We start from the raw sequence: 24237 nt of genomic DNA, 5'->3' as shown, positions 1-24237 counted from the left end.
GTCTTTTGTTAATTGCATGCCACATGAAATTATTAGTGGTCACTTTCCTAGCAACAGTCTCACAGTGGCAAGACAAGAACACTTCTACTTTTGATGATGACAGTTTGTTCAACACTAAACTTCATCCAGTACCATGTTGTCAAACACTGGAACCTCCACAGCACCTGAACAAGGACTTGAACCCTGGACCCTCAGATTAAAAGTCTGATGCTCTACCGTCTGAGCTCCTCAGGCTCTTTCTACAGCATTGAGACAGGAACAGAAACACCTGTGAAGGTCAAACTGATGCTTTCTTGACTTGTTCAGTCCTCCATGTTGAAGTCCACCATGCTTTTGATTGACTCTGATTCTCTGTGGCAAAATCCATCAAGAGGCTCCAAAAATGTCCTGAATGTCACAAGAATGCACAGGACAAGATGTTAGTTTCCTTCATGTCTGCAGTTCCTCCACTGGAAAGTAAAGTCAATGCTGCTCCTCTGCTGAAACCTGGGATCGGACCAGGGACCTTTAGATCTTCAGTCTAAGGCTCTCCCAACTGAGCTGGTTCAGTTCTGAGTGAGGGCCCTGCTTCTCTCATTTATAATCTCTTCCACTCTCACTGGACCTTAGAGAGGATTGGAGCTTCTGAAGTCCTGACACATTGAACAGTTCTCCAGGACCATTTTTGATGGATGTCTGGATCACACCAGCCTTTTTTGTTTGTCTTCTTGCACCACCGTGCCGCCCCTACTAGTCGTCTACATATCAGTGTTCTCAGTATTGCACGAACATTCACATCAGTATTGTGCTAATATTTTATTTCCTGGCTCTTCAATCCTCCTATTATGAAGTTGATTGCTTCAGTGACCAGGAGATGTTATCATTGGCAGCTAGTTTACTATTATTGCTGCTGCTGTTGTTGGTTGTGTGTCTGTCTTCCATCCCCCTGTCCCTCTGTCTTTCTCTCTGCTAGTCTTTCACCCTCATCTTGTTCCCATCTTTTTGTCATTCTCTCCCTCCTTTCTCTCTGTCTTTTGTCTTTCCTTCTCTATATTTGTCTTCTGCTGTCTGTCCTGTCCTGCTCTCTTTCAACAACCAACCAGTCAAAGCAGACGTCCGGTTAAAAAAATATGATAAAAGAACTCTTGGTTTGATTTGGCTTGAGGCATGAAGAAGATAGGATTGTTTTCCTTTCATTTTAGAAGCTTTTCCAGATTCATGAAAAGATCATCAATCAGTGCAGTATTTCAGACAGACTTCTGGTCCGTGAGGACGAGGAATCCAGCACAGATCCACAGAACTCCAACTGCCATCTTTGATGGTTCCTTTACAGTCTGTAGGGTGGAGAGATCCTCCTGAGTCTGGCTTGGAATGTTTGTCTGTGGATGTGTTGGCCCTGTGATGGACTGGTGACCTGTCCAGGGTGAACACGGCCTGTCGCCCAAAAGCTGCTGGGATAGGCTCCACCCCCTCATGACCCTGAACAGGATAAGCAGAAGACAATGGACAGAAGTCCTGACACATTGAACAGTTCTCCAGGACCATTTTTGATGAAGGTCTGGATCACACCAGCCTTTTTTGTTTGTCTTCTTCCAGTTGCCTCAACATTGTGTGAGCCAATAATTCCACATCTGTACCAGACACACCTCTGGTTGGTGGGTTGATGGATCTTTCTGTTCTAACAGTGTCTTTTATCTTGCTTTTATCTTTTCTATCTTTTCTTTGTATCTGCATTCTGTGGTGCACGGTGGCTCTGGAAGAGCGCTCTAACTATTGTCACTGTACCCCCCCCCCCTACAACGAAAATAAAAGATTCTGATTCCGATTCTGACACACACACACACACACACACACACACACACACACACACGTGTATCAACATGATGTTCCGAATGTTTCACTGTCTGTGGTTGTCCAGCTCTCCTTGCCTCTTCACTGTCATTGTCAGAACTCGGAGCAGTCTTCCTCTCCAGGTGATGTCTCTGAGTGATGATGATTGCTGTCTGTTCAACCAGCTTCATTTGTTGATATCTGAGAAGGACTGAAGACAGCAAAGTGTGCTGATTGGCCAACAACCCCTCACAGGTCAAAGGTCACTGCTCTGAGGCGGACCAGTTTACTGTAACAGTGGTGGCACCATCCACTGCTGGCGCTCTCTTCAGTGCTTCTTGTTTCTGCCCTTTGTGTGTGAGCTCCTAGAGCAGCTGGTCCGCCCCCCCCCTTTTGTTTTCTATTCCTCTAATTTATTTTTTGATTTTCTATTTTTGTAATTCATCATCGATCTCGGCTCACGGTCGCTACACTCTTGACCTCCTGTGAGCCTTGAAGAGAGAGAAGCCACCTTTGTGTTGGAGAAGAGCAGCTTAGTCCAGGCAGCCAGCAGCCTGAGACCAGAGGGTAGCCAATCAACGCGCTTCCCTTCTTCATCGAGCGAATCTCAGCGAGAGCCACGGTCGACGAGGTGGAGGCTTTGGAGGCCGTCCTCCCACCAGTTCGTTGGAGAGGCGTCGTACATCGATGGGAGAATCCAGCTGAGAACGTAAGCTGGTTACGTTGGTTTTCACCGATTCAGGCCTTGACTCCTGTCTCGCTGCCAAACTCCGCCTGACTCCGTAGAGCTGGTCAGCCTCCACTCAGTCCCCTTCATTTGGTTGGAGGTCACCATCGTTCATCCTACACACCTTTCCACCTGCCTCTTTGCCGTCTACTTGAAGCTCAGATAAATCCAGGCTAATTCATACCTGCTACTCAATATGGGCCTTAATTTCTCTGCTGGAATTATCACTCTGTCTTAAGTGTTTTCTTAATTGTATTAAATCCTCTTTAATTTCCAAGAAGTCTTCCAACTCATTCATTCATGCAAGCCACTGATCCACAAGACCTCATTGATGAGCTTCAACCTGAGACTGATTGTTTCTCATTGGACGAGACACCCATTCAATGAGACTCATTGTCAGTCCATTGAAATCTACTGGTGTTCCTGGTGAGTTGATTTAACAACATGAGCTGACAGAATCTACATTCAGGTAGGAACCACCACATCCAGGGGTCTGGACCTTTGAGCAGGCAGAGCCATCAAAGTAGCAGGCTAAGCTAGCAGACATTAGCATTGAGAAGAAACTGATACCTGAGCCTACTTTTGGGTCTGGTCAAGTGATGACACAATAATATGACATCATTGTCAGACTGACGCCTGCTCAACACTGACCAAACGCCGCCCTATTGCATTGTGGGAAATTTCTGCTTGGCTCGCGTCCATTAAAACACACAAAGAAATTTCCCCAGAATCAGTATGGATAGTGGATACAATTGATTCCACACTGGTTTCGGGTGCAGGTGTGGAATTTCAGACACAGTCTGTGTTTGTGTTGTTCATTCAGGGATTTTTCTTACAATTCCCAATCAAAGCCCCACATTGCTAATGAACTCAAAATGATGCTAACAGTAATGTAGTGATAGTTGCTAATAAACTAAGTGATGCTGACAGTCATGTGGTTAGAGTTTCGATTAACCTCAAAGTGATGCTGACAGTAATGTAGTAAGAGTTGCTTCGAACCTCAAAGTAATGCGACAGTGATTTCAGAAGAATTGCTAATGATCTCAAAATGATGCGACAGTGATGTCGTAAGAATTGCTAATAAACTCAAAACGATGCAAACAGTAATGTATTGATAGTTGCTAATAAACTCAGTGATGCTTACAGTCATGTAGTAAGAGTTGCTAAAAACCACAAAATAATGCGACTGTGATGTCGGAAGAATTGCTCATGATCTCAAAATGATGCGACGGTAATCTAGTAAGAGCTGCTAATAAATTCAAAATGATGCTAACAGTAATGTAGTGAAAGTTTCGAATAACCTCAAAGTGATGCGGACAGTAATGTATTAAGAGTTGCTAATAACCTGAAAATAATGCGACAGTGATTTCAGAAGAATTTCTAATGAACTCAAAATGATGCTAACAGTAACGTAGTGATAGTTGCTAATAAACTCAGTGATACTTACAATAATGTAGTAAGAGTTTCAAACTCCCTCAAAATGATGCTGACAGTCATGTAGTAAGAGTTGCTACTAAACTCAAAATAATGCTACAGTGACGTCGGAAGAGTTGCTAATGAACTCAAAATGATGCGACAGTGATGTAGTAAGAGATGCTAAAAAACTAAAAATGATGCTGACGGTAATGTAGGGAGTGTTGAAACTAAGGTTAAAATGATGCTACACTGTTGTCATAAGAATTGCTAATAAACTCAAAATGATGCTAACAGTAATGTAGTAAGTGTTTCGAACTACCTCAAAGTGATGCTGACAGTCATGTAGTCAGAGTTGCTACGAACCTCAAAATAATGCGACAGTGATGTTGGAAGAATTGCTAATGGTCTCAAAATGATGCGACAGTGATGTAGCAAGAATTGCTAATGAACTCAAAATGATGCTAACTGTAATGGAATGAAAGTTTCGAATGGCCTCAAAGTGATGCTGACAGTCATATAGTAAGAGTTGCTACAAAACTCAAAATAATGCGACAGCGATGACGGAAGAATTGCTAATGATCTCAAAATGATGCTACAGTGATGTTGTAAGAATTGCTAATGATATCAAAATGATGTGACGGTCATGTAGTAAGAATTGCTAATGAACTCAAAATAATGCCAACAGTAATGTAGCGATAGTTGCTTATAAACTCAGTGATGCTTACAGTAATGTCGTAAGTGTTTCGAACTACCTCAAAGTGATGCTGACAGTCATGTAGTAAGAGTTGCTACGAACCTCAAAATAATGCTACAGTGATGTCGTAAGAACTGCTAAGGAACTCAAAATGATGCTAACTGTAATGTAGTGAAAGTTTCGAATAACCTCAAAGTGATGCTGACAGTCATGCAGTAAGAGTTGCTACGAACCTCAAAATAATGCGACAGTGATGTCAGAAGAATTGCTAATGATCTCAAAATGATGCGACAGTGATGTAGTGAAAGTTTCGAATAACCTCAAAGTGATGCTGACAGTCACCTGGTTAGAGTTGCGAGTAACCTAAAAATGATGTGGAGAGTAATGTAGTCAGAGTTGCTAATAACCTCAAAATAATGCTACAGTGATGTCGGAAGAATTGTTAATGAACTCAAAGTGATGCTGACAGTCATGTAGTAAGAGTTGCTACTAACCTCAAAATAATACTACGGTGATGTCGTAAGAATTGCTAATGATATCAACATGATGTGACAGTGATGTAGTAAGAATTGCTAATGATCTCAAAATGATGCTACAGTGATGCCGGAAGAATTGCTAATGAATTCAAGAATGATGCTGACAGTAATGTAGTGATAGTTGCTAATAAACTCAAAGTGATGCTGACAGTAATTTATGAAGAGTTGCTAAAAACCTTAAAATAATGACACAGTAATGTAGTAAGAGTTGCTATGAAACTAAAAATAATGCAACAGTGATGTAAGAAGAATTGCTAATGATCTCAAAATGATGCGACAGTGATGTCGTCAGAATTGAGAGTCGGGGTTTTCCAAGTTGATCTCCTCCCACGCATGAATTCTCTCTGGTATCCTTCCACTTTCCACACTACACTTGATCTTAGCCAAAAGGCCGAGAAGCGATGCCTGTCAGCCACCCGACGTGAGAGCCAGCACCCCCGGTACAGCCAATCCCGGCCGCGGCTGTGGGCAGGAACTGCAACATTTTGGGTGGCGACACAAAATGCAGTGCCATAAACACTACATCTGGCACACTGGTTGTCCCCACTGCTATCCAAAGCAAAGGCAATCGGTGCCTTCACCCTGCTATGCTAGTGGGGCGACTCAAAGTAAAACAAAGCGGTGTTCAAAGCCACAAGCCAGCGACTCATCCTGGAGTCGGGGTTTTCCAAGTTGATCTCCTCCCACGCATGAATTCTCTGGTATCATTCCACTTACTGCGAAGACGAGCCGTGGATGTATTGTCCTGAGCTCAGGGCTTGTCAGATACCATGACCCTCAACTAAATGTGGCAGAAACCCTGCCCTCTTCATTTAGGGCTGGAAGGTGTGAGAGATACTGGGAGCTCATCGAGGCTACGTCCTCCGCGGTCTCCTCAGGCTGGCCAGCACAAGAGGAGACCGCCAACTGGCCGGGACAGGCGGTCACCGTTGTTGTTGTTGCTGCTGTGGTCGGCCTTTCTTTCTTTCTTTCCTTTTTTCACACGATCACAGGGGAGAGCGCGGACGCAGTCCCCCACTGTCAGAAATTATGCAGTTGAGATTCCCACATTTGGGGAATTCACCAGGGTCAGCACAGCACCAGTGCAATGGCTGAGCCTCACCCGGGGAGAACCTCCTTACTGATCATGGTATCTCCCCTGCCAGGTAAGTATGACTCGCTGAGCTTAGGAACAGACATGAGCTCCAGGGACACAGCCTTCTGACTGAAAGGCAGGGAGGCCGACACAGCGCCTGATCTTTCCTACCTTGTGCCAATCTGCCGCGTGCGCAGCCCCCTTTGTTTCTCACAACGATGCCGGATGTCGGATATCCCAAGCCCGGGAAGCTCGACCGATGCCGTTTTCAAGGCTCACCTTCTCGCTGGGGGCACCAGCGTGGCCTCTAACCGCACGCATCGTGCCCCGCAGTAAAAAAAACAATCTCCGTCCGCTTTCACCCTTGGATGGAGCGTCGCGACCATGAGAGCTGTCAACGCAAGCGGCCCAATTCCGAAAGACTGAAGGCAGCAAGCTGGGGTTTCACATTTCAACATCAAGTTCACAACCCATCTCTGGGCAAAACAGGCACATTGAAGGTTCAGGTCTTTCAGAGTGCATTCCAAAGCCTTTTGGGAAAGGCTCAGAGAGCAGTGCCGTCAGCGGACCTCCATCCTTATCTGGAGTGCAAACGGAGCCACAACTTGACGCCCAGCGGCAGCGCGGGCGGAAATCCAGCCCCGGCCTCATGTGCAGCACTCGAGAGTTGGCCTGAAGAGCACGGGATTTGCTCCTGACAAAAGGGGAGGGGCCCGCACTGTTCCTGGAAGGCCATTGTGGCCGCAGGCTGAGGAAAAGCTGCAGTGCAGGAGGAGAACACTGGTCCGGCTTTGGGTGGAGCAGGTGAGCGAGTGCCTGGCGGAGGCTTGTTTTATTTCCAACGAAAGACGCGAGGCATTGCACCACTCCTGGAAACACTGCAATACCAGGTTGATGCGTGGAAAGGACGGAGCAAGCTCCCGTTCCATCTCCCTGTTCCAAAAAGCAGTTTAATATATGGTTCCCAGATAGGGAACGTACCAGATATTAAACTGATAAGAACAGATACTACACTTGACCTTCGCCAAAAGGCAGAGAAGCAATGCCCGTAAGCCACCCGACGTGAGAGCCAGCACCCCCGGTACAGCCAATCCCGGCCGCGGCTGTGGGCAGGAACTGCAACATTTTGGGTGGCGACACAAAATGCAGTGCCATAAACACTACATCTGGCACACTGGTTGTCCCCACTGCTATCCAAAGCAAAGGCAATCGGTGCCTTCACCCTGCTATGCTAGTGGGGCGACTCAAAGTAAAACAAAGCGGTGTTCAAAGCCACAAGCCAGCGACTCATCCTGGAGTCGGGGTTTTCCAAGTTGATCTCCTCCCACGCATGAATTCTCTGGTATCATTCCACTTACTGCGAAGACGAGCCGTGGATGTATTGTCCTGAGCCCAGGGCTTGTCAGATACCATGACCCTCAACTAAATGTGGCAGAAACCCTGCCCTCTTCATTTAGGGCTGGAAGGTGTGAGAGATACTGGGAGCTCATCGAGGCTACGTCCTCCGCGGTCTCCTCAGGCTGGCCAGCACAAGAGGAGACCGCCAACTGGCCGGGACAGGCGGTCACCGTTGTTTCCGCCGTGGTCGGCCTTTCTTTCTTTCTTTCCTTTTATCACACGATCACAGGGGAGAGCGCGGACGCAGTCCCCCACTGTCAGAAATTATGCAGTTGAGACTCCCACATTTGGGGAATTCACCAGGGTATCCAAAGCCCGGGAAGCTCGGCCGATGCCGTTTTCAAGGCTCACCTTGTCGCTCGGTGAACCAGCGTGGCCTCGAGCCGCATTAGAATTGCTAATGAACTCAAAATGATGCTAAAAGTAATGTTGTGAAAGTTTCGAATAACCTCAAAGTAATGCTGACAGTCATGTAGTAAGAGTTTCTATGAACTTCAAAATAATGCGACAATGATGTCGGAAGAATTGCTAATAATCTCAAAATAATGCGACAGTGATGTCGGAAGAATTGCTAATGAACTCAAAATGATGCTGACGGTAATTTTGGAAAAGTTGAAACTAACCTCAAATTGTTAATACAGTGATGTCGTAAGAATTGCTAATAAACTCAAAATGATGCTAACAGTAATGTAGTGATAGTTGCTAATAAACTCAGTGATGCTTACAGTAATGTAGTAAGTGTTTCAAACAACCTCAAAGTGATGCTGACAGTCATGTAGTAAGAGTTGCTACTAACCTCAAAATAATGCAACAGTAATGTAGTAAGAATTGCTAATGAACTCAAAATGATGCTGACAGTAATCTAGTGAGAGCTGCTAATAACCTCAAAATGATTCTGACAGTAATGTAGTGAGAGCTGCTAATAACGTCAAAATAATGCAACAGTAAAGTAGAAAGAGTTGCTACGAACCTCAAAATAATGCGATAGTGATGTCGGAAGAATTGCTAATGATCTCAAAATGATGCGACAGTGATGTAGTAAGAATTGCTAATGAACTCAAAATGATGCTAACAGTAATGGAGTGAAAGTTTTGAATAACCTAAAAGTGATGCTGACAGTAATGTAGTAAAAGTTGCTACGAACCTCAAAATATTGCGACAGTGATGTCGGAAGAATTGCTAATGAACTCAAAATGATGTTTACAGTAATGTAGTGATAGTTGCTAATTAACTCAGTGATGCTTAAAGTAATGTAGTCAGTGTTTCGAACAACCTCAGAGTGATGCTGACAGTCAGTTAGAAAGAGTTGCTGAAAATAATGCAACAGTAATGCAGTAAGAGTTGCTAACAACCTCAAAATAATGCGACAGTGATGTCAGAAGAATTGGTAATAACCTCAAAATGATGCTGAAAGTGATGTCGGAAGAATTGCTAATGAACTTAAAATGATGCTAACTGTAATGTAGTGATAGTTGCTAATCAACTCAGTGATGCTTACAGCAATGTAGTAAGTGTTTCGAATAACCTCAAAGTGATGCTGACAGTCATGTAGTAAGAGTTGCTACGAAACTCAAAATAATGCTACTGTGATGTCGTAAGAATTGCTAATAAACTCAAAATGATACTAACAGTAATGTAGTGAAAGTTTCGAATAACCTCAAAGTGATGCTGACAGTCATGTGGTTAGAGCTGCGAGTAACCTAAAAATGATGATGACAGTGATGTCGTAAGAATTGCTATTGAACTCAAAACGATGCTAACAGTCACGTGGTGATAGATGCTAATAAACTCAGTGATGCTGACAGTAATGTAGTAATAGTTGCTAATAACCTCAAAATGATGCGACAGTGATGTTGTAAGAATTGCTAATGAACTCAAAATGATGCGACAGTGATGTCAGAAGAATTGCAAATGAACTCAAAATGATGCTGACGGTAATCTAGTAAGAGTTGCTAAAAAACTCAAAATAATGCGAAAGTGATGTCGTAAGAATTGCTAATAAACTCAAAATAATACTGACATTATTGTAGTAATAGTTGCGACGAACCTCAAAATGATGCTACCGTGATGTTCTAAGGATTGCTAACAAACTGAAAGTGATGCTGACAGTAATGTAGTGAAAGTTTCGAATAACCTCAAAGTGATGCTGACAGTCTTGTAGTAATATTTGCTACGAACCTCAAAACGATGCTACAGTGATGTAATTAAAGTTACTAATGATCTCAAAATGATGCTGAGAGTGATGTCGTAAGATTTGCGAATAACCTCAAAAAATGCTACAGTGATGTAGGAAGAGTTGCTAACGACCTCAAAAACAATGCTACAGGGATGTAGGAAGAGTTGCTAATAACCTCAAAATAATGCGACAGAGATGTCGTAAGAATTGCTAATGAAATCAAAATAATGCTAACAGTAATGCAGTGAAAGATTCGAATAACCTCAATGATAATAATGAACTCAAAATGATGCTGACAGTGATGTAATGAGAGTATCTACTAATTTCAAAAAGATGCGAAAGTGATGTCATGAGAGTTGCTTCTAACCTAATAAATGATGCGAAAGTGATGTGGTGAGAGTTGCTACTATCCTCAAAATGATGCTACAGTGATGTAGTGAGAGTTTCGATGAACCTCAAAATGATGCTCCAGTGATGTACTGAGAGTTGCTTAAAACCTTAAAATGATGCTGACAGTCATGTAGTGAGAGTTGCTACTATCCTCCAAATGATGCTACAGTGATGTAGTGAGAGTTTCGATGAACCTCAAAATGATGCTCCAGTGATGTACTGAGAGTTGCTTAAAATCTCAAAATAATGCGACAGTGATGTGGTGAGAGTTGCTACTATCCTCCAAATGATGCTCCAGTGATGTAGTGAGAGTTGCTTAAAATCTCAAAATAATGCGACAGTGATGTGGTGAGAGTTGCTTCTGTCACGACCCGGCTCAGAAATCGTGACATCAAAGGAGGGAGACGCAGACTAAACGTGAAACACAACTAATAATTTATTATTAGTAACGCAAAATCAACACAAGGCAAACCATAACGTACAGTGGAGTGTGGTTATCAGTAGTGTCAGTGGTGAGTGCGAGTGTGTGCATGAGTGTACAGGGGGTGTATGTGTGCGGTGTGATGGATGCAGAGAACTAAACAAGACATAACTCAAGAAACACAACCATCGCTCCGACGTGGGCCAGGAGGAGTGAGCGAGAGACAACCGGCCAGGTTGATCGCCTGCTTTATAGCTGGGAGACGCCGGGCCCAGGTGCTCCCAATTAGTCAGCAGCTCCGTCCCATGAAGCTCGAACCTGAGAAGGGAAGGAAGTCAAAAATAATGCAACGCCCCCATGCCCGTGACCATGGGGACGTGACACTACGAACCTCAATATGATGCTCCAGTAATGTAGTGAGAGTTGCTACTAATCTAAGAAATGATGCTCCAGTGATGTAAAAAGAATTGCTACAAACCTAAGAAATGATGCAACAGTGATTTAGTGAGAGTTGCTTAAAACCTCAAAATGATGCTACAGTGATGTAGTGAGAGTTGCTACGAAGCTCAAAATGATGCTACAGTGAAATGGTAAGAGTTGCTAAAAATCTCAAAATGATGCTTCAGTGATGTTGTGAGAGTTGCTAAAAACCTCAAAATGATGCTCCAGTGATGTAGTGAGAGTTGCTTAAAACCTCAAAATGATGCTACAGTAATGTAGTGAGAGTTGCTACGAACCTCAAAATGATGCTACAGTGATGTGGTGAGAGTTGCGAAAAACCTCAAAATGATGCTACAGTAATGTAGTGAGAGTTGCTACGAACCTCAAAATGATGCTAACAGTAATGTAGTGAGAGTTGCTACGAACCTCAAAATGATGCTACAGTGATGTGGTGAGAGTTGCGAAAAACCTCAAAATGATGCTACAGTAATGTAGTGAGAGTTGCTAAAAACCTCAAAATGATGCTACAGTGATGTAGTGAGAGTTGCTACTAACCTCAAAATCATGCTCCAGTGATGCAGTAAGAGTTGCTTGAAACCTTAAAATGATGCTGACAGTCATTTAGTGAGAGTTGCTACTATCCTCCAAATGATGCTACAGTGATGTAGTGAGAGTTGCTACTATCCTCCAAATGATGCTACAGTGATGTAGTGAGAGTTGCTACTATCCTCAAAATGATGCTACAGTGATGTGGTGAGAGTTGCTACTAATCTCAAAATGATGCTGACACTCATGAAGTGGGAGTTTTAAAAATCCTCAAAATGATGCTACAGTGATGTAGTGAGAGTTGCTAAAAACCTCAAAATGATGATTACAGTAATGTATTGAGAGTTGCAACTCACCTAAAAATGATGCTACAGTGATGTAGTGAGAGTTGCTAAAAACCTCAAAATGATGATTACAGTAATGTATTGAGAGTTGCAACTCACCTAAAAATGATGCTACAGTGATGTAGTGAGAGTTGCTAAAAACCTAAGAAATGATGCTGCAGTGATGTGGTGAGAGTTGCTAAAAACCGCAAGATGATGCAACAGTAATGTCGTGAGAGTTGCTACGATGCTCAAATGATGCTACAGTGATGTAATAAGAATTGCCACTAACCAAACAAATGATGCTACAGTGATGTAGTGAGAGTTGCGAAAAACCTCAAAATGATGCCACAATAATGTAGTGAGAGTTGCGACTAACCTCAAAATGATGCTGATAGTGATGTCATGAGAGTTGCTACGAACCTCAAAATGATGCTGAAGTGATGTAATGAGACTTGCTACTAACCTAAGAAATGATGCTGCAGTGATGTGGTGAGAGTTGCTAAAAACCGCAAGATGATGCAACAGTAATGTCGTGAGAGTTGCTACGATGCTCAAATGATGCTACAGTGATGTAATAAGAATTGCCACTAACCAAACAAATGATGCTACAGTGATGTAGTGAGAGTTGCGAAAAACCTCAAAATGATGCCACAATAATGTAGTGAGAGTTGCGACTAACCTCAAAATGATGCTGATAGTGATGTCATGAGAGTTGCGACGAACCTCAAAATGATGCTGAAGTGATGTAATGAGACTTGCTACTAACCTAAGAAAGGATGCTACAGTGATGTGGTGAGAGTTCTACGAACCTCAAAATGATGCTGACAGTAATGTAGTGAGAATTGCTACGAACCTTTAAATGATTCGACAGTGGTGTAGTAAGAGTTACTACTATCCTCAAAATGATGCTTCAGTGATGTAGTAAGAGTTGCTACTACCCTAAGAAATGATGCTCCAGTGATGTGGTGAGAGTTGCTAAAAACCTCAAAATGATGCAGACAGTAATGTAGTGAGAGTTTCTGCTAAACTCAAAATAAGGCTACAGTGATGTAGTGAGAGTTTCAACTATTCTCAAAATGATTCTTCAGTGATGTAGTGAGAGTTGCTACTAACCTCAAAATGATGTTACACTGATGTGGTGAGAGTTCTACGAACCTCAAAATGATGCTCAAGTGATGTAATGACAGTTGCTACTAATTTAAAAATGATGCTAAAGTGATGTCATGAGAGTTGCTACGAACCTCAAAATGATGCTGAAGTGATGTAATGAGACTTGCTACTAACCTAAGAAAGGATGCTACAGTGATGTGGTGAGAGTTATACGAACCTCAAAATGATGCTGACAGTAATGTAGTGAGAATTGCTGTGAACCTTTAAATGATTCGACAGTGGTGTAGTAAGAGTTACTACTGTCCTCAAAATGATGCTTCAGTGATGTAGTAAGAGTTGCTACTACCCTAAGAAATGATGCTCCAGTGATGTGGTGAGAGTTGCTAAAAACCTCAAAATGATGCTGACAGTAATGTAGTGAGAGTTTCTGCTAAACTCAAAATAAGGCTACAGTGATGTAGTGAGAGTTTCAACTATTCTCAAAATGATTCTTCAGTGATGTAGTGAGAGTTGCTACTAACCTCAAAATGATGTTACACTGATGTGGTGAGAGTTCTACGAACCTCAAAATGATGCTCAAGTGATGTAATGACAGTTGCTACTAATTTAAAAATGATGCTAAAGTGATGTAATGAGAGTTGCTCCGAACCTAAGAAATGATGCGACAGTGATGTAGTGAGAGTTACTAGGATGCTCAAAATGATGCTGACAGTAATGTAGTGAGAGTTGCTTAAAACCTAAAAATTGATGCTAAAGTCATGGAGTGAGAGTTGCTACGAACCTCAAAATGATGCAGTGATGAAGTAAGAGTTGACACTATCCTCAAATTGATGCTTACAGTAATGTAGTGAGAGTTTCTTCTTAACTGAAAATAAAGCTACAGTAATGTAGTGAGAGTTTCTTCTTAACTGAAAATAAAGCTACAGTGATGTAGTGAGAGTTTCTTCTTAACTGAAAATAAAGCTACAGTGATGTAGTGAGAGTTTCTTCTCACATAAGAAATGATAATCAAGTGATGTAATGAGAGATGCTACGAACCTAAGAAATGATGCTACAGTGTTGTAGTGAGAGTTGCAACTAATGTCAAAATGATGCTAAAGTGATGTAATGAGAGTTGCTAATAACCTCAAAATGATGCTACAGTGATGTAGTAAGAGTTGCTCATGACATCAAAATGATGCTACAGTGATGTGGTGAGAGTTGATAGTAATTTCAAAATCATGCCAAAGTGATGTAATGAGAGTGGCTACTTACTTAAGAAATGATGCTACAGTGATGTGGTGAGAGTTGCTACAAACCTCAAAATGATGCTACAGTAATGTGGTGAGAGTTGCTACGAACCTCAAAATGATTCTACAGTGATGTAGTGAGAGTTGCTACGATCCTCAAAATGATGCTACAGTAATGTATTAGGTTGCTAAAAACCTCAAAATGATGCTACAGTGATGGAGTGAGAGTTGCTACGATCCTCAAAATGATGCTACAGTAATGTATTAGGTTGACTAAAAACCTCAAAGTGATGCTCCAGTGATGCAGTAAGAGTTGCTTAAAACCTTAAAATGATGCCACAGTGATGTGGTGAGAGTTGCTACTAACCTAAAAAATGATGCTACGGTCATGTAGTGAGAGTTGCTAAAAACCTCAAAATGATGCTGACAGTGATGTAATGAGAGTTGCTACTAACCTAAGAAATGATGCCACAGTGATGGGGTGAGAGTTGCTACTAATCTCAAAATGATGCTAAAGTGATGCAGTAAGAGTTGCTGAAAACCTTAAAATGATGCTGACAGTCATGTAGTGAGAGTTGCTTAAAATCTCAAAATGATGCGACAGTGATGTGGTGAGAGTTGCTACTATCCTTCAAATGATGCTACAATGATGTAGTGAGAGTTGCTTAAAATCTCAAAATGATGTGACAGTGATGTGGTAATAGTTTCAAAAAACTCAAAATGATGCTCCAGTGATGTAGTCAGAGTTGCTACGAACCTCAAAATGATGCTGACAGTCATGAAGTGAGATTTGCTACTATCCTCAAAATGATGCTACAGTGATGTGGTGAGAATTGCTAAAAATCTCATAATGATGCGAAAGTGATGTGATGAGCGTTGCTCAAAACCTCAAATGATGCTCCAGTAATGTAGTGAGAGTTGCTACGAAGCTCAAAATGATGCAACAGTAATGTGGTGAGAGTTGCTTAAAACCTCAAAATGATGCTACAGTGATGTAGTGAGACTTGCTACGGACCTGAAAATGATGCTCCAGTGATGCAGTAAGAGTTGCTTAAAACCTCAAAATGATTCTACAGTGATGTGGTGAGAGTTTCTTAAAATCTCAAAATGATGCGACAGTGATGTGGTAAGAGTTGCGAAAGACCTCAAAATGATGCTGACAGTAATGTGGTGAGAGTTGCTAAAAATCTCAAAATGATGCTAAAGTGATATAGTGAGAGTTGCTACGAACGTCAAAATGATGCTACAGTAATGTTGTAAGTGTTGCTAAAAATCTCAAAATGATGCTAAGGTGATGTGGTGAGAGTTGCTAAAATCCTCAAAATGATGCTACAGTGATGTAGTGAGAGTTGCCACGAACCTCAAAATGATGCACCAGTAATGTAGTGAGAGTTGCTCCGAACCAAAAAATGATGCGACAGTAATGTGGTAAGAGTTGCTAAAAATCTCAAAATGATGCTAAAGTGATGTGGTGAGAGTTGAAAAAAAAAATCAAAATGATGCTGTCAGTAATGTAGTGAGAGTTGCTACGACCCTCAAAATGATGCTACAGTGATGTAGTGAGAGTTGCTAAAAACCTCAAAATGATGCTACAGTGATACAGTGAGAGTTGCTACTCATCGAAGAAATGATGCTAAAGTGATGTAGTGAGAGTTGCTTCAAATCTCAAAATGATGCTACAGTGATGTGGTGAGAGTTTCTTAAAATCTTAAAATGATGCGACAGTGATATGGTGAGAGTTGCTACTATCCTCCAAATGATGCTACAGTGATGTTGTGAGAATTGCTAAAAATCTCATAATGATGCGAAAGTGATGTGATGAGCGTTGCTCAAAACCTCAAATGATGCTCCAGTAATGTAGTGAGAGTTGCTACGAAGCTCAAAATGATGCAACAGTAATGTGGTGAGAGTTGCTTAAAACCTCAAAATGATGCTACAGTGATGTAGTGAGACTTGCTACGGACCTGAAAATGATGCTCCAGTGATGCAGTAAGAGTTGCTTAAAACCTCAAAATGATTCTACAGTGATGTGGTGAGAGTTTCTTAAAATCTCAAAATGATGCGACAGTGATGTGGTAAGAGTTGCGAAAGACCTCAAAATGATGCTGACAGTAATGTGGTGAGAGTTGCTAAAAATCTCAAAATGATGCTAAAGTGATATAGTGAGAGTTGCTACGAACGTCAAAATGATGCTACAGTAATGTTGTAAGTGTTGCTAAAAATCTCAAAATGATGCTAAGGTGATGTGGTGAGAGTTGCTAAAATCCTCAAAATGATGCTACAGTGATGTAGTGAGAGTTGCTCCGAACCAAAAAATGATGCGACAGTAATGTGGTAAGAGTTGCTAAAAATCTCAAAATGATGCTAAAGTGATGTGGTGAGAGTTGAAAAAAAAAATCAAAATGATGCTGTCAGTAATGTAGTGAGAGTTGCTACGACCCTCAAAATGATGCTACAGTGATGTAGTGAGAGTTGCTAAAAACCTCAAAATGATGCTACAGTGATACAGTGAGAGTTGCTACTCATCGAAGAAATGATGCTAAAGTGATGTAGTGAGAGTTGCTTCAAATCTCAAAATGATGCTACAGTGATGTGGTGAGAGTTTCTTAAAATCTTAAAATGATGCGACAGTGATATGGTGAGAGTTGCTACTATCCTCCAAATGATGCTACAGTGATGTTGTGAGAGTTGCTTAAAATCTCAAAATGATGCGACAGTGATGTGGTAAGAGTTGCTAAAGACCTCAAAATGATGCTGACAGTAATGTGGTGAGAGTTGCTACGAACCTCAAAATGATGCTCCAGTGATGTGGTGAGAGTTGCTTCTATCCTCCAAATGATGCTACAGTGATGTAGTAAGAGTTGCTTAAAATCTCAAATGATGCTACAGTGATGTAGTGAGAGTTGCTACGGACCTCAAAATGATGCTCCAGTGATGCAGTAAGAGTTGCTTAAAACCTCAAAATGATGCTGACAGTAATGTAGTGAGAGTTGTTAAGAACCTCAAAATGATGCTACAGTGATGTGGTGAGAGTTGATAGTAATTTCAAAATCATGCCAAAGTGATGTAATGAGAGTTGCTACTTACTTAAGAAATGATGCTACAGTGATGTGGTGAGAGTTGCTACGAACCTCAAAATGATTCTACAGTGATGTAGAGAGAGTTGCTATGATCCTCAAAATGATGCTACAGTAATGTATTAGGTTGCTAAAAATCTCAAAATGATGCTACAGTAATGTGGTGAGAGTTGCTATGATCCTCAAAATGATGCTACAGTAATGTATTAGGTTGCTAAAAACCTCAAAATGATGATACAGTGATGTAGTGAGAGTTGCTACGAACCTCAAAATGATGCTGACAGTCATGAAGTGAGATTTGCTACTATCCTCAAAATGATGCTACAGTGATGTGGTGAGAATTGCTAAAAATCTCATAATGATGCGAAAGTGATGTGATGAGCGTTGCTCAAAACCTCAAATGATGCTCCAGTAATGTAGTGAGAGTTGCTACGAAGCTCAAAATGATGCAACAGTAATGTGGTGAGAGTTGCTTAAAACCTCAAAATGATGCTACAGTGATGTAGTGAGACTTGCTACGGACCTGAAAATGATGCTCCAGTGATGCAGTAAGAGTTGCTTAAAACCTCAAAATGATTCTACAGTGATGTGGTGAGAGTTTCTTAAAATCTCAAAATGATGCGACAGTGATGTGGTAAGAGTTGCGAAAGACCTCAAAATGATGCTGACAGTAATGTGGTGAGAGTTGCTAAAAATCTCAAAATGATGCTAAAGTGATATAGTGAGAGTTGCTACGAACGTCAAAATGATGCTACAGTAATGTTGTAAGTGTTGCTAAAAATCTCAAAATGATGCTAAGGTGATGTGGTGAGAGTTGCTAAAATCCTCAAAATGATGCTACAGTGATGTAGTGAGAGTTGCCACGAACCTCAAAATGATGCACCAGTAATGTAGTGAGAGTTGCTCCGAACCAAAAAATGATGCGACAGTAATGTGGTAAGAGTTGCTAAAAATCTCAAAATGATGCTAAAGTGATGTGGTGAGAGTTGAAAAAAAAAATCAAAATGATGCTGTCAGTAATGTAGTGAGAGTTGCTACGACCCTCAAAATGATGCTACAGTGATGTAGTGAGAGTTGCTAAAAACCTCAAAATGATGCTACAGTGATACAGTGAGAGTTGCTACTCATCGAAGAAATGATGCTAAAGTGATGTAGTGAGAGTTGCTTCAAATCTCAAAATGATGCTACAGTGATGTGGTGAGAGTTTCTTAAAATCTTAAAATGATGCGACAGTGATATGGTGAGAGTTGCTACTATCCTCCAAATGATGCTACAGTGATGTTGTGAGAGTTGCTTAAAATCTCAAAATGATGCGACAGTGATGTGGTAAGAGTTGCTAAAGACCTCAAAATGATGCTGACAGTAATGTGGTGAGAGTTGCTACGAACCTCAAAATGATGCTCCAGTGATGTGGTGAGAGTTGCTTCTATCCTCCAAATGATGCTACAGTGATGTGGTGAGAGTTGCTACGAACCTCAAAATGATTCTACAGTGATGTAGTGATAGTTGCTAAAAACCTAAAAATGAGGCTCCAGTAATGTCGTGAGAGTTGCTACTATCCTCAAAATGATGCTAAAGTTATTTGGTGAGAGTTGCTACTAATCTCAAAATGATGCTACAGTGATGTGGTGAGAGTTGCTATGATCCTCAAAATGATGCTACAGTAATGTATTAGGTTGCTAAAAACCTCAAAATGATGATACAGTGATGTAGTGAGAGTTGCTACGAACCTCAAAATGATGCTGACAGTCATGAAGTGAGATTTGCTACTATCCTCAAAATGATGCTACAGTGATGTAGGAAGAGTTGCTAAAAACCTCAAAATGATGCTGCAGTGATGTAGTGAGAGTTGCTACTAATCTAAGAAATGATGCAAAAGTGATGTGTTGAGAGTTGCTTCAAATCTCAAAATGATCCTCCAGTGATGCAGTAAGAGTTGCTTAAAACCTTAAAATGATGCCACAGTGATGTGGTGAGAGTTGCTACTAACCTAAAAAATGATGCTACAGTCATGTAGTGAGAGTTGCTAAAAACCTCAAAATGATGCTGACAGTGATGTAATGAGAGTTGCTACTAACCTAAGAAATGATGCCACAGTGATGGGGTGAGAGTTGCTACTAATCTCAAAATGATGCTAAAGTGATGTAATGAGAGTTGCTACTAACCTAAGAAATGATGCTACAGTGATGTGGTGAGAGTTGCTACTAACCTCAAAATGATGCTACAGTCATGTAGTGAGAGTTGCTAAAAACCTCAAAATGATGCTACAGTGATGTAATGAGAGTTGCTACAAACCTAAGAAATGATGCCACAGTGATGTAGTGATAGTTGCTAAAAACCTAAAAATGAGGCTCCAGTAATGTCGTGAGAGTTGCTACTATCCTCAAAATGATGCTAAAGTTATATGGTGAGAGTTGCTACTAATCTCAAAATGATGCTGAAAGTGATGTCGTGAGAGTTTCTACGAACCTCAAAATGATGCTACAGTGATGTGGTGAGAGTTGCTAAAAAAACCTAAGAAATGATGCCACTGTGATGTAGTGATAGTTGCTACTAATCTCAAAATGATGCTAAAGTGATGTAGTGAGAGTTGCTATGTACCCAAGAAATGATGCTACAGTGATGTGGTGAGAATTGTTACGGACCTCAAAATGATGCTAGAGTGATGTGGTGAGAGTTGCTACTAATCTCAAAATGATGCTAAAGTGATGTTGTGAAAGTTGCTATGTACCTAAGAAATGATGCTACAGTGATGTGGTGAGAGTTGTTACCGACCTCAAAATGATGCAAGAGTGATGTCGTGAGAGTTGCTACGAACCTAAAAATGATGCTTACAGTGATGTCGTGAGAGTTGCTACTATCCTCAAAATGATGCTGAATGTGATGAAGTGAGAGTTGCTACGAACCTCAAAATATTGCGACAGTGATGTCGGAAGAATTGCTAATGAACTCAAAATGATGCAAAAAGTAATGTAGTGATAGTTGCTAATCAAGTCAGTGATGCTTACAGTAATGTAGTAAGTGTTTCGAATAACCTCAAAGTGATGCTGACAGTTGTGTCGTAAGAGTTGCTACGAACCTCAATAAAATGCGACAGTGATGTCGGAAGAATTACTAATGATCTCAAAATGATGCGACAGTGATGTCGTAAGAATTGCTAATGAACTCAAAATGATGCTACAGTGATGTCGTGAGAATTGCTCATAAACTCAAAATGATGCGAACAGTAATGTAGTTATAGTTGCTAAAAAACTCAAAGTGATGCAGACAGTAATGTACTAAGAGTTGCTACGAACGTCAAAATAATGCGACAGTGATGTCAGAAGAATTGCTAATGATCTCAAAATGATGCGACATTGATGTAGTAAGAATTGCTAATGAACTCAAAATGATGCTAACAGTAATGGAGTGAAAATTTCGAATAACCTCAAAGTGATGCTGACAGTCATGTAGTAAGAGTTGCTACGAACTTCAAAATAATGCGACAGTAATGTAGTAAAAGTTGCTACGAACGTCAAAATATTGCGACAGTAATGTAGTAAAAGTTGCTACGAACGTCAAAATATTGCGACAGTAATGTAGTAAAAGTTGCTACGAACGTCAAAATATTCCGACAGTGATGTCGGAAGAATTGCTAATGAACTCAAGATGATGCTAACAGTAATGGAGTGAAAGTTTCGAATAACCTCAAAGTGATGCTGACAGTCATGTAGTAAGAGATGCTACGAACCTCAAAATAATGCGACAGTAATGTAGTAAAAGTTGCTACGAACGTCAAAATATTGCGACAGTGATGTCGGAAGAATTGCTAATGAACTCAAGATGATGCTAACAGTAATGTAGTGATAGTTGCTAAGAAACTCAGTGATGCTTAAAGTAATGTAGTAAGAGTTTCGAACAACCTAAAAGTGATGCTGTCAGTCATTTAGTAAGAGTTGCTAATGAAATCAATTTAATGCTACAGTGATGTCCTGAGAATTGCTCAACAACTCAAAATAATGCTAACAGTAATGGAGTGAAACTTTCTAATAACCTCAAAGTGATGCTGACAGTCATGTAGTAAGTGTTGCTACGAACCTCAAAATAATGCAACAGTAATGTAGTAAAAGTTGCTACGAACCTCAAAATATTGCGACAGTGATGTCGGAAGAATTGCTAATGAACTCAAGATGATGCGAACAGTAATGTAGTGATAGTTGCTAAGAAACTCAGTGATGCTTACAGTAATGTAGTAAGAGTTTCGAACAACCTCAAAGTGATGCTGACAGTCATTTAGTAAGAGTTGCGACGAAACTCAAAATAATGCGACAGTAATGTAGTAAAAGTTGCTACGAACCTCAAAATATTGCGACAGTGATGTCGGAAGAATTGCTAAAGAACTCAAAATGATGCGAACAGTAATGTAGTGATAGTTGCTAAAAAACTCAAAGTGATGATGACAGTAATGTAGTAAGAGTTGCTACGAACCTCAAAATAATGTGACAGTGATGTCAGAAGAATTGCTAATGATCTCAAAATGATGCGACAGTGATATAGTAAGAATTGCTAATGAACTCAAAATGATGCTAAAAGTAATGGAGTGAAAGTTTCGAATAATCTCAAAGTGATGCTGACAGTCATGTAGTCAGAGTTTCTACGAAACTCAAAATAATGCGACAGTAATGCAGTAAAAGTTGCTACGAACCTCAAAATATTGCGACAGTGATGTCGGAAGAATTGCTAATGACCTCAAAATGATGCTAACAGTAATGTAGTGATAGTTGCTAATTAACACAGTGATGCTTACAGTCATGTAGTAAGTGTTTCGAACAACCTTCAAGTGATGCTGTCAGTCATTTAGTAAGAGTTGCTAATGAACTCAATTTAATGCTACAGTGATGTCATGAGAATTGCTCAACAAATCAAAATGTTGCAAACAGTAATGTAGTGATAGTTGCTAAAAAACTCAAAGTGATGCTGACAGTAATGTAGTAAGAGTTGCTACGAACCTTAAAATAATGCAACAATAATGTAGTAAGAGTTGCTACGAACCTCAATATATTGCGACAGTGATGTCCGAAGAATTGCTAATGATCTCAAAATGATGCGACAGTAATGTAGTGATACTTGCTAAGAAACTCAGTGATGCTAAAAGTAATGTAGTCAGAGTTTCGAACAATCTCAAAGTGATGCTGACGGTCATTTAGTAAGAGTTGCTAATGAACTCAATTTAATGCGACAGTGATGTCGTGAGAATTGCTCATGAACTCAAAATGATGCTAACAGTAATGGAGTGAATGTTTCGAATAACCTCAAAGTGATGCTGACAGTCATGTACTAAGAGTTGCTACGAACGTCAAAATATTCCGACAGTGATGTCGGAAGAATTGCTAATGAACTCAAGATGATGCTAACAGTAATGGAGTGAAAGTTTCGAATAACCTCAAAGTGATGCTGACAGTCATGTAGTAAGAGATGCTACGAACCTCAAAATAATGCGACAGTAATGTAGTAAAAGTTGCTACGAACGTCAAAATATTGCGACAGTGATGTCGGAAGAATTGCTAATGAACTCAAGATGATGCTAACAGTAATGTAGTGATAGTTGCTAAGAAACTCAGTGATGCTTAAAGTAATGTAGTAAGAGTTTCGAACAACCTAAAAGTGATGCTGTCAGTCATTTAGTAAGAGTTGCTAATGAACTCAATTTAATGCTACAGTGATGTCGTGAGAATTGCTCAACAACTCAAAATAATGCTAACAGTAATGGAGTGAAACTTTCTAATAACCTCAAAGTGATGCTGACAGTCATGTAGTAAGTGTTGCTACGAACCTCAAAATAATGCGACAGTAATGTAGTAAAAGTTGCTACGAACCTCAAAATATTGCGACAGTGATGTCGGAAGAATTGCTAAAGAACTCAAAATGATGCTAACAGTAATGTAGTGATAGTTGCTAAAAAACTCAAAGTGATGATGACAGTAATGTAGTAAGAGTTGCTACGAACCTCAAAATAATGTGACAGTGATGTCAGAAGAATTGCTAATGATCTCAAAATGATGCGACAGTGATATAGTAAGAATTGCTAATGAACTCAAAATGATGCTAAAAGTAATGGAGTGAAAGTTTCGAATAATCTCAAAGTGATGGTGACAGTCATGTAGTAAGAGTTTCTACGAAACTCAAAATAATGCGACAGTAATGCAGTAAAAGTTGCTACGAACCTCAAAATATTGCGACAGTGATGTCGGAAGAATTGCTAATGACCTCAAAATGATGCTAACAGTAATGTAGTGATAGTTGCTAATTAACACAGTGATGCTTACAGTCATGTAGTAAGTGTTTCGAACAACCTTCAAGTGATGCTGTCAGTCATTTAGTAAGAGTTGCTAATGAACTCAATTTAATGCTACAGTGATGTCATGAGAATTGCTCAACAAATCAAAATGTTGCTAACAGTAATGTAGTGATAGTTGCTAAAAAACTCAAAGTGATGCTGACAGTAATGTAGTAAGAGTTGCTACGAACCTTAAAATAATGCAACAATAATGTAGTAAGAGTTGCTACGAACCTCAAAATAATGTGACAGTGATGTCCGAAGAATTGCTAATGATCTCAAAATGATGCGACAGTAATGTAGTGATACTTGCTAAGAAACTCAGTGATGCTAAAAGTAATGTAGTCAGAGTTTCGAACAATCTCAAAGTGATGCTGACGGTCATTTAGTAAGAGTTGCTAATGAACTCAATTTAATGCGACAGTGATGTCGTGAGAATTGCTCATGAACTCAAAATGATGCTAACAGTAATGGAGTGAATGTTTCGAATAACCTCAAGGTGATGCTGACAGTCATGTAGTAAGTGTTGCTACGAACCTCAAAATATTGC

General features: G+C 40.5%; 2 non-coding genes across 2 annotated transcripts; both read right to left on the bottom strand.

Annotated features, from left to right (window-relative positions):
- Positions 1 to 6171: 6171 nt before the first annotated feature.
- Positions 6172 to 6335, bottom strand: LOC147270589 (U1 spliceosomal RNA). Its single transcript, XR_015117006.1, has one exon. It is a non-coding gene; the product is annotated as a U1 spliceosomal RNA (small nuclear RNA).
- A 775-nt stretch (positions 6336 to 7110) lies between these two features.
- Positions 7111 to 7301, bottom strand: LOC147270588 (U2 spliceosomal RNA). Its single transcript, XR_015116441.1, has one exon. It is a non-coding gene; the product is annotated as a U2 spliceosomal RNA (small nuclear RNA).
- Between the last annotated feature and the right edge of the window lie 16936 nt (positions 7302 to 24237).

Source organism: Aulostomus chinensis, chromosome 1, assembly GCF_037954235.1.
Source record: "Aulostomus chinensis isolate RoL2024-O1b breed Wild chromosome 1, RoL_Achi_v1.0, whole genome shotgun sequence".
Classification (NCBI taxonomy): domain Eukaryota; kingdom Metazoa; phylum Chordata; class Actinopteri; order Syngnathiformes; family Aulostomidae; genus Aulostomus; species Aulostomus chinensis.
The sequence above is the reverse complement of the archived record's forward strand: the minus strand, read 5'-3'. Positions and strand labels throughout refer to the sequence as shown.